The sequence below is a fragment of the Sphaeramia orbicularis genome, chromosome 12, assembly GCF_902148855.1.
Source record: "Sphaeramia orbicularis chromosome 12, fSphaOr1.1, whole genome shotgun sequence".
NCBI lineage: Eukaryota > Metazoa > Chordata > Actinopteri > Kurtiformes > Apogonidae > Sphaeramia > Sphaeramia orbicularis.
This window is the reverse complement of record NC_043968.1, coordinates 73,044,340-73,063,561: the sequence shown is the minus strand read 5'-3', so window position 1 is coordinate 73,063,561 and position 19,222 is coordinate 73,044,340. Positions and strand designations below refer to the sequence as shown.

General features: G+C 37.1%; 1 protein-coding gene and 1 long non-coding RNA gene across 2 annotated transcripts in view; both read left to right on the top strand.

The window, feature by feature from the left end:
* The window catches only part of LOC115430805 (uncharacterized), a 636,483-nt gene that overhangs the window by 278,512 nt on the left and 338,749 nt on the right, over positions 1 to 19,222 (top strand). The window lies entirely within an intron of this gene.
* Positions 16,737 to 19,222, top strand: part of nop14 (NOP14 nucleolar protein homolog (yeast)) — a 28,634-nt gene continuing 26,148 nt past the window's right edge. Inside the window, exon 1 of the mRNA XM_030151020.1 lies at positions 16,737 to 16,866. The gene's annotated coding sequence lies outside the window, so the exon portion shown is untranslated. The remainder of the gene's footprint in view (positions 16,867 to 19,222) is intronic.

Here is a 19,222-nt window from a genome sequence, read left to right as displayed (position 1 = left end):
TAACGGACGACAGACAACAACAGATGCTGCCGCTGGATGCCGCATGACGACAATAGCTTACGGCCTGTCAGCCGGTAAGCTAAAAATGGCTTGATAAATTAATTTCTGTACCATTTATATGTCTATTTTGTCCTTATTTATATTTTTCCTTATTTAACTTATATCCCTGCATTTATTTCTGCGTAGCTTTCTATTTATATTTTCTTCAGTATCCCCCCTTTTGCCTTTTCTTCCTCTATTTATTTCTGCGTTGCTTTTTAACTTACCGGCCAACAGGCCATAAGCCATTGTCGTCATGCGGCAGCCGTCGTCGTCATCTGTCATCGTCTGTTGTCTGTTGCCTGTCGTCGTCTGTTGCAAAAATTTCAATTGTCTTCTTCTCTGAAACTACAATTCCGATTGACTTCAAACTTGGTATACAGCTTCTTTATGATGATGTCAACAAAAGTTCGTGAAATTATTTGGATCTGGATCTGATTCTGGATTTGGTGCCACTTTGAAAAATTTTCCCATTATAAGAGATAGGAAGTGGATTCATACAATAAATCAGTATCAATGATATCAAGTTGGAATTTGAATTTTTTACAGATCTGATTGGAATATGACCAAAACATGGACTATTTCTGTAATATAATAAATACACAGAACTGGGTGATAATAAATGGCATCTGGATACATTTCCCAAAGCTTTTACAGGGTGGGGAAGCAAAATTCACAATATTTTGAGGCAGGGATTGAAAGACAGTGTATGACCAATTAGTTTATTGAAAGTCATGAGAATTTAAATTTTCAAATCATATTTTACTGCATTTCTAACAGTCTTGTTGTCTACCTCAAGTTCAATTGCCATTTTTCTCAAGGATTTGGTTGGATCCTTTAGGACTTTGGATTTGAGAGCTTTAATAAAAGCTTTGGTTCGTTTTTTGTTGCTTCCTCCACTTCCAGACTTTCTCGTAATAGTTTTGCTCATAGTCATTCTCTTCTTTACATTATAAACAGTCTTTATGGACACTCCAACTATTTTTGAAATCTCCTTTGGTGTGACGAGTGCATTCAGCAAATCACACACTCTTTGACGTTTGCTTTCCTGATTACTCATATGGGCAAAAGTTTCTGAAAAGGTATGGATAATAGTGTTAGGTATGATTATGACATCAATATATGTGGTTTCAAAACAACTGACGTAGTGCCTGCTGAGAAAAAACAACTACATGTTCATTGTAAATTTTGCTTCCCCACCCTGTAATTTGGCCGGTAAGCTACAGGGCCATTGGTCCTATTTTTATTTACACTGGTAGGAAGATCTTACGCTGTTTCAGAATATTTAAATCGGTATATAAACGGTGGCCATGTAGTAAAAGTCCCATGTCATGATCATTGAATTCCAGATGGTAATAATGTCCGCAATAAGGGTTGCATCTCTCAAAGGTGTAAAATAGTGCGTCTGCATCCAGTTAGTACATTTAACACAATGAATATGCAATTTGTGGCGTTTACATGCAGTTGTGCATGTGCTGGGAGGAGAAGATGTAAATATATTAATTTAGCACATGCAAAGTGATTTATCAAACCCAGGTGTCAAAAGGAGGAACAAACGGTTTGGATGTGTAATTACACACACATGGAAGTGGTTAGGAGACAAAGAAATAATGAAAGGAGGTGCAGAGAACCCATTTTTCACCCTCCTGCGAACATTTTTGGAGTGACGGAAGAAAAAATAATTTAGACGTATGCAAATAGTTAAAATTGTGCTTAATTTTCTTTATACATTTCAGGTTGTTCATATTCGTTCAGGTTATTCACATTTTATTGTTACAGGTTTGTAAATGTAAATATTTTCATAATTTAATGTTATTTTTTGCACTAAAATAAAGACAAAAATTTGAAGTTCTCGTTATTTATAGGTATAATGTAATATTATTATTTTTCACATCCAACTGAGAAGAAAATCTGGAGTCATTATATTTTGTAGGTTATTCTGCTGTTATTATCTTACTGTAGATCATATTGGTCTGTATGTGGAACCTGAACTAAAATGAGTTCCACAGCCTTGACACTGGGATTTTTGCATTCATCCTACGGGCCAAATTGGAACCTTTGGCGAGGCCGCATTTGGCTCCCGGGACACATGTTTGAGACCCCTGCTTTAGATGTTTCCCAGTTCCAGTCCACCTAGTCTTGTGCAGAGTGTGATGATAGGCTGATGATGTGAATCAGGTGTGTTGGAAGAGGGACACATCTAAAACATGCAGGATAGTAGATCTGGAGGACCAGGGTTGGGACCCCTGTTCTACAGTATTTGGAATGTGATTACAGTACCAGTTTTGGCCACAATCCTACATACGACTCCTTTAAGTTTCATTTTCAGTTTTACGGCTGTATGGTTTTCTTGTACTAGTCTTCAGAATCAGACGAGCTTTTATTGTCATTTGACAGCACAGTACAATGCACAGTACATCAAACGAAATTAAGATTGATGTTAGAGGCATCGAGCCACTGCCAACTTAGTGTGGCGCCACAAACCCCCTTCTTCAAAAATTACAGTGAAAGAACAGAGAGGATAATGCAAGCACATACATAAGACATCATACAGTATACACACAGTACACGTGGTCACATGTTGGAACTTTTTCAGTGGATTTGGTGGGAGTGTGGGGGACAGGAGGAAACACAGAGTACGAGGGCAGACAGGATGGGAGTGGGGAGGGGGAAGCATGCGTGTGTGTTATGTGAGTCCTTGGTAAAGTTTGTGTGTGAGGATAAGAGACACAGAGGTCCTTCTGTCCTCCAGTTGTTGTCAGTCCTTATCAGTTCACTCCCTTCTGTGTCTTGACCATGGAAAATGTTTAGACTGCAAAGGGAGCAGATTTAGAGAAGATCCAGCTGCTTTTCTCAGCTCTCAGGGAAAAACAATTTAACCAGGGAAAGATTAAATTTCTGCTTAATTTAGTTATAACTCACATTTTTGTTATAACCTGGCCTCAGCATTACTCCTCACTTCAGGGCAGTAAGGTCTCTACACGGTTCGTCCGTTTTCCCTCTCAGTCCTGTAGTTAGCCGAAGCCTCCACGGTCTGTCTAGTGATGTAATCCAACTTCTTATGTGAGTCCGCAGCTCGTCCGGCCAGGTCTCGCACACTATCCCCTGACTGGGTCACCACCCGTTGTAATTCCTTCACATTGTCACTCACTGCTCCAAAGTGCTCCTTAATTTCAAACGACAACAGCGGGGTCTCTTTGCTTACTGCTGTCTTTCCAATTTTGCGATAGACCAGGGCAACTCCAAGACCAATTAGAAGGTGTCCCGCTATCATAAATCCAAATAGGTAGATGTCTTCGATGTCCTCCACCGACAGAACCGACAAGCATACTACTCTCCACTTCTCCCAAGCATCAAAAGTATACACTGCGGAAGTTCCGTCAGGGCAGGCGGGCTCCCCAGGACCCATGTTTCCGGGTGAAAAAATCTTGTCAATTGTGCTGAGTGACCAGCTGATCAATTCCATATTTGCTGTTTGAGAGCTCAGTAAGCAGGGGATCCAAAAAGTCAAAAGTATAGTCAGATGAGACACTGCTGAGGAAAATCAGTAGGAAAGCAGAGGAGGAAGGCAGGACAGCTCAGAAACATGTCTGCTCTCGATGAAGGACAGTCAGAAGGACAGCGGTACAGCGTGGATCACAACTCCTACTGCTTCTTTCTCACCTTGTTAAACGTCATGCATTAAAAAAAGGTAAAAATAGAATAAGAATAAATAAGCGTATAAAAAATAAGATACAACAGATTATAAAGTGTACGTGTCAGTGTACTCACAGTAGCAGCAGTAGTGCAATACAGTAATGGTAATGAGGTGAGGAGGTGCTGCTGCTGGAATCTGCTCAACTATGAACTGAGCTCTAATCCTTTCTCCCTTACCTATTCTCTCCTAATTTTCTCTTCTATTTACGCCCCATTTGAATACATGTTACTAACTTGACTTCTTCCCTGGAGTCTCTGTGCTTTATCGCCTCACAGGTTTTCCCAGGATCATCACAGGTTTTCCCTGGATCATCACAGGCTTTCCCTGGATCATCACAGGTTTTCCCTGGATCATCACAGGTTTTTCCCTGGATCATCACAGGTTTTTCCCAGGATCATCACAGGTTTTCCCAGGATCATCACAGGTTTTCCCAGGATCATCTCTGGACCTGCTGCTGTGGTCCTGCCTCTCTCTTCCTTCATCATCATCACTCACTTATCCATATAGCTGTGACAGTGTTTATTACATAGTTTCATAGATGTTCTAGCTCAGTTATCTGTGCATCAACTGCATCCATGTGTCTCCCCCTACTTCCCCCCGCTCCCCCAGTCTCTCTCTATCGCTCTCTCTTTTCTCCTCCTTTACTCTCTCTCTTTAACCCTTTCTCTCCTCCTGTCACTCGGCCATCCTCCAGGAGTCTGGGTCTGCTCCAGGTTTCTTCCTGTTAAAGGGAAGTTTTTCCTCACCACTGTCACCAGTCACAAGTGTTTGTTCCTGGAGGATTCTGTTGGGTTTCTGTAAATTGGCTTAGAGTCTGGTTTTGACCAACTCTGTATGTAAAGTATCATGAGATAACTTGTGTTATGATTTGGCGCTATATAAATAAAATTTGATTTTGATTTGATCCTTTTCTGTGCCTACATGTGACTTTGATTTTATGACTGTTGGTAACTAGACCACTTGGACCATGTTAGGAGGAGGGCTTAGGTTAGTTTTAGGTTAGAGGAATTATCATTATTAGTATTATTATTATTACCTTTATTTTGTGTGTGTGTGTGTGTGTGTGTGTCAATGTGCTTTTCATGTAAACCCCTACTGTATGAGTGTGGGTACTTGAAAAAGGGGCGTGTTTTTGGGTTTGTCTTACTATAAAATGTGTTGTTTTACTTGTTCATGTGTTACTTATTCTTTGTGCCTGAGCCCCTCTCAAAAGCTCTTCAACTTCCCAGGGTGTCCCATGTCACATAATGTCAATGCAAAATGTATTGTTTTTACACTTAGTTCTTTTTAATATATATGTGAATGAATAAATAAATGAATGAATGAATGAATGAAGTGCATAATGGAACCAAACAGCAAGAGATTTATCAAAATGTTCTTACCTTTGATACTGTGTCAACGTCACCAAAAGTGTCTTCAAAGCACCCCTCCCCTGCCCTGCAGTGCTGTTGCCGCAGATCTACCAGTATCTCACTGAGAGCTTCGTCCAGAGGTCCTGATGTCCGTATTTCCTTGTCCTCAACAACAGTCCAAAGCTCTGTCATGGTTTGTTTGGACACTTTGATTGTAGCATCATAGTAGGCGTCAGCTGAGTCACTGGGCTGGAAAATATGAGGATGGTTACATGACAAACCCATGTCCTGAGAAGAATCAACTGGACCACAGTAGGAGTTAGACCAACTTACCAAACCAACTCTCTCCATTTCCCTCAGAATTCTGTGAAGGAATCTCTTGAACACTGGATGGAAGGTGGGCTGCATTGATGTGGTAGAAATCTTCTGCTGTTGCTCTTCATTCTAGACACAAAGCACGGCAGCTGTGAATGTGGACTCTGGGCTTCTCCTTGGTCTGCAGTGTTACTGACTTTGGCATTGAATGCAAATATGCAAATGACTAAAGGCTGGTTTATGCTTGCCACGTCAGCGAGCTCCGCGTGGCTGCACGCAGTTAATTGACATCATTTTCACAGCCACGCCCCTTCGCGCGGCTCATCTCAAGCGGAAACTATTCCCCAACTTATCATTTCTACACGTGCATTATGGATCAGATCTACAAAGACACTAAACACTGAGGAACAGGCAGAAAATAGTTCAAATTGTGCTTAATTTTCTTTAGACATTTCAGGTTGTTCATATTTGTTCAGGTTATTCACATTTTATTGTTACAGGATAGTTTGTAAATGTAAATATTTTCAGAATTTAATGTTGTTTTTTGCACTTTGAAGTTGTCATTTTTCATAGGCATATGTAATATTATTTTTTTCACATCAAACCGAGAAGAAAAAAATGGAGTCATTCATTTTTGTCGGTTCTTCTGCTGTTATTATTTGACGGTAGATCATATTGCATTACAACTTACATGACAATTACAAATACACAAAATATTTAGTAACAGGCAGAATATTGGTAAAATTGCATTTACTTCTCTTAAGACATTTCATATTCAGATTATTCACATTTTTTGTAAAAGGATAGTTTGTTAATATAAACATTTTCATGTAATTTTACTTTTTTTACACTAAAACAAAGATAAAATCTGCAGTTGTCATTATTTATAGGTTATTGTGATAATATTTTACTGGTCTGACCCAACTGACATCTTATTAGTCTGTATGTGGAACCTGAATTCAAATGATTTTTACAGTACTGACTGATAATGTCTTGAGTGTCATTTTTGCATTTCACTAATTCATCCTACAGGCCAGATTGGCCCCTGGGTTGTATGTTTGACACCTGTGGTTTAAGGCGTATTCTATGTCATGCTCTTTACCCGCTCCCTTCCCTAAAATTCAGGACTGACCTGTTTCTGTAACTTCTCTACATGTTTCTTACACAAGGTCAGCTCTGCCAGGCTGCAGCTTCCAGTGTCTTCTCTTTTGGATGGCACATTAGGATAGTTGTTTGGCTGGAGAAAGAAACAGAAGTGTTAAAACAGAAACACCGACATACCTAGTTTTTCTGCATTCAGGGTGTGTTAACAAACCTCTGCAGACGTCCAAATGGCTTTGGTACTGGGATCATAGTTGAGTATACTATAAAGGCCTACCCATTTGTCGTCCACCTGCTGTCTGGTCACAGTTGTGAACACAGAGGCCAGTACCAGGACACTGACGAGCATCCTGCCACAGTTTACTTCAAATACGTACATACTAGTTTTAGTAGACTAGTGTCAACTAACGCTCGTTACTCGCTAAAGTAGTGTGATGGAGCGGGTACCAGTCATCAAATGTCAGGGATGCTCATGGTTCAGCCAGTTGTAGTCCCTCCCTCGGTCCACCTGACAGGTTGAGTCACGCCCAATGATAGACTGTTCAGAGCTGTGGTAGCTTCGAGGAAGTGGAAACAGGAACGGATAAACTTCAAAACCGAATACGAATGAAGGGTGTCCCATAAGTCTCCATACATAAGAAAAATAAACGTTTCTTGACATAAACCATTTTTATTCATATAATATGCTCTATATGACTGCCATTTTGTCAGGAACACATTTCAATGCGTGTCCTCCACTGCTGAAGAACTATGAAGAAGAAATATAAAGAAATACATGTTAGAACCATATATGTATGGAATGTATTATGTCTCCTATGTATGGAGACTTATGGGACACCCTGTACAATTTTACTTAAATTTCATGGCTGTAAGTAACTTAACGTAACATAAACATAGTAAAGTGTTTGAAATGTTTTTTCTAGGTGTATCTTGTTATGTCGATATACGCATTAAGTTATATTTGAAATGTTTATCATGCATTACGTACCGTAAATTAGGCAGTAAATAGATGTTAACGTAACTAGCATTGTAGTTAATTCCCCACTAAACAGTACGCTTGAAAAACTCTACAAAAATGAGCCAGACCAATGGCAAATTTAAGCAAATGTGCTCAGTGTGTGTATTATTAGAACTTATCGTAACTTTTTTACGTATCAGACAAAGGTGTGTGCTTGTGTGTGTTTGACCTGCACAGATGCATCAGACAAAACTGAGGAGATGACAGGATCCCCTTCAGTCCCAACAGATGCACAGTCTGCTGCAGCAGCTATCACTGCACCTTTGGTTAAATGGCATTTGCTGATTTTTACAAGGTGGAGTATCACTTGGAGAATCATGTCAGTATTGCTGTGAAACCATTTTTAAGGCTTTCAGCTAATGTGGCTAATGCTAAGGAAGTATCCCACCGGAAGTAGAGGTCGGTGCGTTAAAAATAAAGTATATATATTGTGACGGCCCCTGCTTAGGTGTCTGAGAGTGTACTTGGTAGTGATGTCATTCTGTGTTCTCTCTTGAGGATGAAGCTGAGACATCACAGTGATTGGGAGCACCTGGGCCCGGTGTTCCTGAGGACCTTAAAAGGGCCAGATCTTCTCTCTCTCTCCTCCCCCCCCCGCCCGCCGACCAGCACCTTTTGTGTGATTTACTTTTTGTTTCTTTTAGCCACACAACCTTACACCTATACTATCCACGCATCCACATGCACACCACTGATACTACTGACTTACACACCTCATATTTATTGTAAACTTTGGTTATTTTGCGTTATACTTTAATAAATATTTTGTATTAAGTTAGCACTGTGTACTTCTCCCATCTTTTTGTCATGGCCTAGAGCTGGGTTATGACAATATATATATATATATATATATATATATATATATATATATATATATATATATATATATAGTAGCGAGCTACACTGATTGGTTTATGCCGAGTCATGTGACTCATGTGGTTTGCAGTGTTACTGTGTTATGTGATGGTGTGCTACATTACATGTTGAAATTATGCGTTAAAAGTTAGTTCATGTTTTGTGTTGCACAGTTATGGGACTTATGTTGTGCCTGGGGGGGGAGAGCAGCTGAGTTGAGTGTGTGGAGGCAATGTTTAGTTTTGACACCATGACTGAAAGGTCTGTGCTGTGGCAATAGGGTATGTGCTGTATTACACATGTGTTGTTGTTAAAGACTAAAAGTCAATAAAACTGCCTTCTCATAGTTGTGCGGTGTAATGGGGCGTGAGAAGTGCAAACCAAGCTCCCTCTCCTGTGAGTTAACCCTACCTGAACATCACTATATATATATATGTAGTTTGCAAAGCGGTTAAATAATTAAATAAAGTTCCTGTGTCTGCTCAAGGTTAGGCCTAGGTAGTAAATGGTTAAGGTTAGGTTACGGTTGGGGTTAGTTTTCAGTGGTAAATGGCCCTTGTGTGCACCTGTGTGAAGGTTTGTTGCTAAGCTAATGCTAACGCGAAAAGCTGACAGCCTGGAGTGAGTCGCATCCTCTCCATGTTTAGGATTTGGACCGGGGATACACTTGAGGACAGCAGGTGAGTGTCAAAGCTGTTATCTTACTATACTGATCCATCAGATCTGTCCATGGTCTGTGACTTAGATAAACGCTAACGTCAACTATGTGTTAAGAAGAACATTACCTGTCGGTTCATTGTAAATAATACCTCACTTGTTTGTGCTTGTGGCTAATGCTAATCACAAGCTAGCGAGCTACCGATGTTAGCCCGTGTTCGGTGACAGACACTGGTGATTCTTACCTTTACCCTACCCTAACCCTAATGTTATAGATGTTGTCCATGTTAAGCTTTATCAGGCACACATTAGAGAAAAAGCTTAACGTAGTTTCATATCGGAAAACAGCGGCCAATCATTAGAAGATTAGAGATGGACTTGTAATTCTTATTCTATTCTATTTTAATACGTCTCAATTATTTTTTCTTCAGTCATTCCAAAAATGTTCACAGGAGGGTGAAAAATGCGTTCTCTGCATCTCGTTTCATCATTTCTTTGTCTCCAAACCACTTCCATGTGTGTGTAATTACGCATCCAACTTGTTTGCACCTCCTTTTTGAGACGTGGTAAATATAGACGCAGTTTCTGTGAGCAAAATTGCTTTGGGGTTTGATAAATCACTTTGTGTGTGCTAAATTATTATATTTACATTTCTCCTCCCAGCACATGCACAATTGCGTGTAAAGGCCCCATATTACATATTCATCCAATCAGTTCTGTCCATTATTTGCTCTTCACACTGTCACATACTCACAGGCAGCTATGGGCTTACCTGAAAAATTATTTGAAAAAAATATTCACTCAGTGTCTATTTTACATTATAATATATATTATATTACTCACCTGCTGTCCTCAAGTGTCATTCAATCATTTAACCGCTTTGCAAACTATATATATATAACTTCATTTTTAGTGCACCGACCTCCCCTTCCGGTGGGGTACTTCCTTAGCATTAGCCACATTAGCTGAAAGCCTTAAAAATTTTCAGCCTATGCTTTTATTTTTTGTGGTGGCCTTAATTTTAAAGCAAGAGACCTTTCGAGTCAACAGCGCCCCCTTAATTGAAAAGGTGGATGGTGTTTTTTTTTTTTCTTATAGTGGATGTTTTTTGAGCTGTTCTCTTTTTTTTTTATTATAGTGGATAGGTTGTTGGGCTAGTGGATAATTTTTTGGGCTGTTCTCCTTTTTTTCTTATAGGGGATAATTTTTTGGGCTAGTAGATAAGTTTTTTGGGCTGTTCTCTTTTTTTTTCTTATAGGGGATAATTTTTTGGGCTAGTAGATAATTTTTTGGGCTGTTCTCTTTTTTTCTTACGGTGGATAATTTTTTGGGCTAGTGGATAAATTTTTGGCCTGTTGCACCTCTGGGCCACTGTATAAAAGTGTACCACATTGTAGTCTCCTCCTTATGTCTACACACACACATTACAATCCACGGAGCTCAGACTGTTAGTGTGCAGTGTACACATCTGGGAATCCACGGCACACGTTAACGTGGGTGTGAAGGAAAGAAAAACTTTACCTAAATAAATAGTAACACTTTTAAATGAGAGCAAAAATATATTCTATTGAACGGACCGAATTCTATTGATACAAACATTCAATAACCGATGCATCGCGATGCATCGTAGGTTTTGGGTCTGTTTTTGGTTTTGGGAAAAATTGCTGTTGACAAAAAAGTTACAGCCATGTGAAGACGGGCACATCTGCTTGGTCAAGGCGCATCTCGGAATGGCAATTTTCTAATGTAAAAAAATGTATATTGTAAAAATCTGAAAGATGTAACACATGAAGATAATTTTTCCATATTTTACCTTTTATTATGTGTTCGATAACTGCAAATATTTCGGACGTTGGGTGGGAGGGAATTGCAGAGGCAGGTGCAGTCTGTTGTATTACATTGCATGAAGCATTTCTGTACACAAGACAGTTGATCAAATCTGTTCTTTTTTCCATTTCAAATTTTGTCATTGTTAAATACAACCTGGGCTGCAGAGATGAGATGAGATGATGCCGGTGATGAGAGACATTCTGGTGGCCTGGGAGTGGGTGAATCTAAACCAACACCACTTTGCAGGGAAGGTTATCCCACCACCAGAGGTGGGTAATCCCAGCTCCACAGAGTTAAATTTTCCTGCCATGTATTGGTTGTACCTGTTCACTTAACACAGGTGATTCCACTAATTCTCCTATCTACCTGGATGAGGAGTTGCGCTCATCAAAATGGGCTGGTTCAGTGAGTGGTTGGAACAAATACATGGCAGGACTTTTACTCTATGGAGCTGGGATTACCCACCTCTGCCCACCACAGATTCTCAGTATGGATGTGGATGATGTAGTGATGGCCATCACAATGTGGGACCTGTTCATGAATCCTCTTCTTTGTAATGATGACACGGATGAGGACGAAATCCGGGCTCCCTTCCTCTTCTCTTTTGAGAAGATGGAAGACATGGAAATTTTCATGCAGGAAGTCTGGGACAAAAAAGACATTTGTGTGTCTTGCATGCACAACCCAAATCTGTGACATTATTAATAGATAAACAAAACAAGCTTACATTGGTAAATGTTTAATAATTTGTGTTCTTGGGCTGTTCAAAAATTACAGTAATAAATTCTATGGAAACAATGTCTGTGATGCAATGACGATAATAATGTATTTTTGACATTGTCCATTATAGTGAACTTAAACATAATTGAGCAGGGCATTCACAATCATTTCTATCAGTGATTGAGTGGGTGTGGCTGCCTGCTGCGATCATATTTTGCCCTACACGTTATATCTCTGGTAGGCACACAGAACTGGTGATAAATGACAGAACTTCATTCTCAAACCCATTTTTGGTCGTTTCAAATATCAGAACTGATATCTTTAAAAACATGAAAGTCAATTAAATATTTTTCAAATTTTGTTTCAAAGACATAATGACCAAGTTTAAGGCTCCAATTGATGACCATCTAAATGACCTAAAAACTAAGTTAAGCATATATATATAATACATTAGAAGTACAGTGGTACCTTGACTTATGAGTTTAAAGGAGTGATATTTTGCTTTTTTAAATGGAATTCTTCATTTTCAAACATTTCCCTGTGGTCTACATAAATTGTAAATGCTCTGCTTGGGTCTGAATTCTTCATTAATTCAACTCCACAGGTCCATCTTCAACCCTATTTCTGAGTAATGACACCAGAAAGGTGGTTCGGAGCACTGGCCCTTTAAATGCACATGAGCCACTTCAGGCCCCATCCCCCTCCAGGTTGTTGGTTGTGCTGCTCTGTCCTGTTCAACCAACAACTGAACATTTTAGGTAATATAATGAATATAACTAATATAACTGATAGAACTAATATAGCTAATATAATGAATATAACTAATATAGCTAATATAACTAACATAACTAATATGACTGATATAACTAATATAGGTAATAGAACTAATAGGACCGATATAACTAAAACAACTAATATAGCTAATATAACACATATCACTAACATAACTAATATGAGTGATATAACTAAAATAACTAATATAGCTAATATAACTAATATGACTGCTATAACTAATATAGCTAATATAACTAATGCAACCGTTGCTGCTGATGAACAATTATGTCGAACTGGAGAATGTTTGTCAGAAGTCTGGACCTTATATGTACAAATGTCGTGACGTAACTAGTTATAGGTGTAAACAAATTAAGCAGGAATTGAAACAGGTTGTAGAAATCCACTTGATATTTGCTGGAATGAATATACAGATAGCTTTGCAGCACCTGGAGGGTTCAAATTCAAACTGCATGAACTATCAGGGTCTAAATACACAAATAAATGAACCAAAGACTAAAAAAAGTGAGTTTAGATAAATATGAGCCCTTCAATTTGTTTCGCAACTGTCCGAGTTTGCTTTGATGCTGTGTCCTCCTTCACATTACCTCATCAGCTACAAACAGTTTCACCTGGGACTCCCACCTGCGCACCCCCCCCATCAGTAACCACCCTCTCCACCTATCGCCTACAGGTGTACCTAATCATCTGGCCAGTATTGCAGCAGCTCTAGTTCAGCTCCTCTTAGTCAGATTGTCCTAACTTCATACCTGACTCCTGCTCTCTGTTCCTGTTTGACTTCTCGGTTCCGACCCCACCTGATTCAGTTTCATTTCTTTGTCTCTGCCCCGGTAAGCCCACCCGCCTTTTGTCCCTAACTACCACATCTGTCTTGGTTGTTCCTGTCTCTCGTCTGCCTCTGACGTTGTGGCACTTGCTGGTCTCAGCCTCCCTGAGTGCTGTTTTTTCTGTCCATGTCGGAGTTTTCTGCATCGCCTCAGTGAGGGATCCACCTGCCTTCTCCGTGGTTCTAAAACTTCAAACCCCCGCTGATCCTGAGCATTGCCCCTGCCCACCTCAGCTTTCCCACTGCCTGATCATTGCCTGTGTAATATTTAATAAAAACTTTGGGAACTGTTCATCTCGGTGTGTTACGTTTGGGTCTTCCATCCTGTACACCACACCTTAACCCTGTCATGCACAAATTATGAGAACCTTAATCAAAAATTTTTCCTGAGTGTTTTTATTCCTCTTTAGGCATGACAAAAACAATGTGATTGAACATTTTCTTCTGAAAAATAAAATAAAATAAAAATAAAATGAAAAATACATTAAAAAAAAAAAAAGTATGAACCTATTTTTCATGAAGTTGCAAAAATGTCCACTCAGCTGGACACCACACGTTTAATTTCTGCCGCACAGGAACATGTATTTACTGATAAATTGTGTGAAAACTATGGGGAGGGCTTGTGATTCTGGGAATTTATGCTCAGGGAAGATCTACATAATGTTAAGATAAATAAATAAATAGATAGATAAATAAATCCATGAATATGCAAGAGAACAGCTGTAGAATAGCTGTCCACTGTAGTGACCAGTATGCATGAAAGGGTTAAAGCAGGGGTCTCAAACATGCGGCCCGCCAAAGGTTCCATTCCAGCCCGTGGGATGAATTTGCAAAGTGTAAGAATTCCACAGTCGAGGCTGTCAAACTCATTTCAATTTAGATTCTACATACAGACCAATATGATCTACAGTAAAATAACAGCATAATAACCTACAAAAAATAATGACTCCATATTTTCTTCTTGCTTTGATGTGAGAAAAATAATATTACATTATGCCTATAAATAATACAAACTTCAAATTTTTTCTATTTTAGTGCAAAAATAACATTAAATTATGGAAATATTTACATTTACAAACTATCCTGTAACAATAGATATCTTTTATATTATTTTATATTATATTTATACAATAATCTGTGAGTAACCTGGTGAAAAGGACAAAAAAATTACGCACTACTATTTTTTTTTTTAATACCTTTTAATTGTCTCACAGGTACATTTTGGGAATGGAAGTAAATACGCAAGGCAGAGTGTTTCAGAAAAATAGCCACTGTTGCAAAATCACTCAGTTTATTTGTGTTTAACTGGGCAGGTTCTGCATGTAATGCGAGTGGACACGATGGGTTCCACATGAAACCTGGAATGAAACTGAGATGAATGAAAAACCCACGTGGATTAGAAAAACCACTAGGATCGACACATTTACCACAGTGTCTTTATTTATAATCTGTATAAGACCATTTAGAGATACTGTATGTTTTCACATCTAATGCACTGACACCTTGGTAGTTTTTTCATGTCTCAATTTTCGGCCAATTTTTGGACCCAGTATTTTATTAAAAATTCATTCATTTTGGGATGGCTCACAGCAAGAGTATAATTTTTTTTTTGCATTTATCTGAGGTCATCATTAGGTACATCCTGGGGGGGAAGTATGTCTAAATTTCTCTGTTATTATTGGGTCTAAAAAAGCTGTCAGGTACCAAAGTGTAAGGTACCAAAATAAACCCAGTTTCATAGAAGCACTGTTGAGCTGCATTATGTAATAACTTCCCATTATGTAATAAAAGTTCAAAGTGTAATAAGAATGTCACATCATCTTGTAATAAAGCTGCATTATGTAATAAGCTGACGCATTTTGTAATAAACTACGTCAACGCATTATATAGTAAATTTTTTCACATTATGTAGTAAGTTATTACAATTTGAGAAATTTATTACAAAATGCACTTGACACATTTTTATTAAAAAAAAATGTAATAACATGGTTCAGTATGTAATAACAATCCAAATTAATATAATTTCAGAGCAATTTAGAAGAAATTAGTCGCAGGAGCTACAGGTAATGTAATCAGAACTTTAACCACACAGTTTAAAGATTAATTTAGCACATTGTTATTGTATTGCCATGTCAGTTATGTCTGATAAAGTATCTTATGATTTTTGAAAAATGTTCCTTGACACCCTCAGATTGAACAGCAAACATTTGTGTGTTTTATCGATTTATGTCACACAGATAAGCTCCAGTCCATACGTGAACAGTCTTCCCTGTCTCTCTACGCCTTCCAAAAATGTCCTACATAATACATTGAGGTAGTTTATTACAAAATATGTCAGTTTATTACATAATGCGGCTTTACTACAAGATGACGTGACATTCTTATTACATATTATTTAAAATTCCCTTAATACGCACGACTAGGAAGGGTTTTTGTGTTTCTGTCAGCAGGGTGAGACTGTGGAACAGATTTAATATAGAGTTAAAGCAATGTCCAAGCAAGAAAGAATTTAAAAAGAGGTACAAAGACACAATTTTTCAGAGGTACAGGGATGAGGGAGGGCTTGGGGATCACTGGATGTGATAAAGATATACAAGTATGTGGTAATAGTGTGTAAATGTATGCATAGGTGTGTATGTGTGTGTATATATGTAGGTGTATGTGTGTGTATAGATCTGTGTATGAATATGTATTGACATATATGTGTTATTGTATTATGTGTTTATGTAAATTATATTATATTTGTTCATAATAATATAAAGCCAGAAACCTAATTATTTACTTGTAAGTATCAGTCAAATTATGGCATAGTGTATAGATATTATTAGACGAGGAAGGTTATTATTGTTATTAATTATATAAGGAGAAGGAGTGGGAGTTTATAAGTTGTACTTCTTCTCACTCCTTTTCGAATATGTATATGTCTTATGTTTAAGTGTTTTGTTTATTTATTTTCTTCTGTTTGACATTCATGTTCGAAATAAATACATCAATCAATCAATCAATCAATCAATCAATCAATCAATCAATCATTTTGAACTTTTATTACATAATGGGAATTTATTACATAATGCGGCTCAACAAGCACCCAAATATGAATGTTTTTAATATATAGTTTGTTTGTGTTTTCACTGTGCTTTGGAAACACATCCAGAGAAAAGTCTTGACATGTTGTGTAAACATCTGTCTGAGTCTGATCCTTGATGCAATGCGTGAATAAAGATAGTTTTCAGTTTTCATTTCACCATTTCACCTCAACATGTCTTTCTATAATAAGCAATGGTAGAGATATAAGTCACTATGGGTCCTGTGGAGGATTAGGATTAAGATGCAATTTAGTTTTAGTGAGACCGAGCAAATTAACCTTTGACACATAAAAAGCCGGTGATATTTCTTAAAATAAAATTTAAAAAATAAATAAATAAAAAAAATAAAATAAAAAAAAGTTGTCATTTCCAAAGTCCCCACTGGGGGCGCTGTGTCAGTCGGTCACACCGGAAGTGGCTCTTGTCTGTATTTCCTTGTTTTTCATCCTTTGACCCTTAACTACATGCTGCTGAAAACAACGTGGATAGAGCATCTTTAATCTGTGTTTTATTAAAGTGACTGTTATCACAACATTGATGCCACATGTTTTCATCTGCTAGGATTTAATAACGAAAAGGTAAAGGCTGTCACGTGAGCGTTACGAATTTAATACAGTTTAACGAATTAGCTTAATGCTAAGTTAGTGCTAATGTTTTTGTGTTGTATTTCAGACTTCTACTTAAATGACTACTGTAGAGACTTTTACATAAACTGGTAAATTTTTTTTTAGAAATAGTTTAGAAAAGAAGATTAATTAACTTAAAATTCAGCAATTAACCCTTTCATGCATCGTGGTCACTACAGTGGACAGTTATTCAAAGCTGTTGTCTTGAATATTCATAAGTTTTGTTGTTTTAGTTCCATGTCAGCCAACACAGTGGACACTTATGCATCATATTATACAGTGCAATTCATGTCATTACTGTAACTATGCTGTTCTTGTTAAACCTGATCTGCAGTAACATGTTTTAGTGTAAATCAACAAACAAAACAGGTTTTGTTTTTTGTTTTTTTTCTCTCTTTTTGCATAGTATCTCCATGAAGTGAATAATAACTAGTGTTAGAGTATGTTAAAATGTGGGAAAACATCTGATTAGCAGCATTAAAAATGTTTTTGTTTTGGTCCTTTTTTTTTGCATAGTTTTCCATATCACTTACTGATATTATGTTTTAAACACATGTTTCTTTGCTTCAAAAATTAAATGCATGCTGTCTGGCTGAGTGGACCTTTTTGCAACTCCTTAAAAAAAAAAAAAAAACTCGATCGCATTGTTTTTTCCATGCCTAAAGAGGAATAAAACAGTCAGGAAAAATATCTTGACTAAGGTTCTCATAATTCATGCATGAAAGAGTTAAAAAAAAAAAAAAAATCACTTATGCCCATATCTAGTTGTGTACTATTCATGCATGTACATTTGTGTCCTGTTGTATCCTTTTTATTTCTTTATTTTTTGTCCTGTTGTATCCTATTTATTTGTTGTTTGCTTGTTTATTTATTTTTGTCCCATAGTATCATTTATTTATTTATTTAGTTAGTTAGTTAGTCCTGTTGTATCCTATTTATTTTTTGTCCTGTTGTATCCTATTTATTTTTTGTCCTGTTGTATCCTATTTATTTTTTGTCCTGTAGTATCCTATCTATCTATCTATCTATCTATCTATCTATCTATCTATCTATCTATCTATCTATCTATCTATCTATCTATCTATCTATTATCCTGTAGTATCCTTAATTAATTAATTTATTTGTTTGTTTGTTTGTCCTGTAGTATCCTGTTGTGTTTAGTTTGTTCTCTTCTTACTGTTTAAATGTTCTACTTTCCATAAAGGTCTATTAGGAATGGGTTTGCAAAACGTCCTTATGAGATTTGTCTCTTCTCATTTTATATGTAGTGTAACTGTCAAAGAAACCACAAATGAAGCACATTACATTTGCTGTGTTTGTGAGATAGAGCAAATGTCTGGGTATTAAAAGTCATGATCATTTATGAGCATCTCAGAGGCAGAGTTTTCACATCTAATCTGTTGGCAAAAGCATGTAATCATCTTGAATTCTTATTGTGATTATATACACGTGTGAAATGAATGAAATTTGTGTATATGCAGTCAATGATATATCGTCTATAGTGTAATATAGTATTGTTTTTCATTAGTTATTGACGATGTAAATTATCATACTGTACTGTTATATGCGACTTATAATTGTTTTATCATCTTCATCTTGTTTTCACTTTTATTTTGTTTCTTCACCAATAACAACAACAGTATGACACTAATATGAAAGTATATGAAGTTTAACACCAATAGAAATTATTTTTACCGGCTGTATTCAATAAAACCCAAATGAAACAAAAATAAAAAACCAAATAAAAAAAAAAAAAGAAAAAAACATTTTGCACAAGCTTAAACATGAGAAAATAACATGTACATATTAAGTGTCCAGACCATAAATGGATCAAAAATGACCCGTTTAAAAATCTGTGTGTTTTTATGCAACTTTTGTCACTTAGTGATGAAATTAAACGTAAATATATCATTTGTATTACAAATAATCATTTGTATTATATTTTGATTGACAAAAGAATGATTTCATATATGAAATATTTTTTTCTAATGTTATAATGTGCTGTTCTAAAACATGAGATAATATTCACTAATTCAGAATCAGCTTTATTGGCCAAGTTTGTGAACACATACAAGGAATTTGGCTCCGGTTTTTACAATGCTCACGACATACAGTTCTGACATGAATTCAGACAACATGTGGACCTAGACACAATATAGACAAACAGTCCACTAGAGACAGAGACAACAATGGATTGAGATTTACAGTGGATTTACAGTGTAATATGTACAGAGTGCAAATTCACTCAAAATATTGGTGTGGGCAGTTCTGTCCCTCTGAGATGTTGGAACGCAGTGGACATGTGATG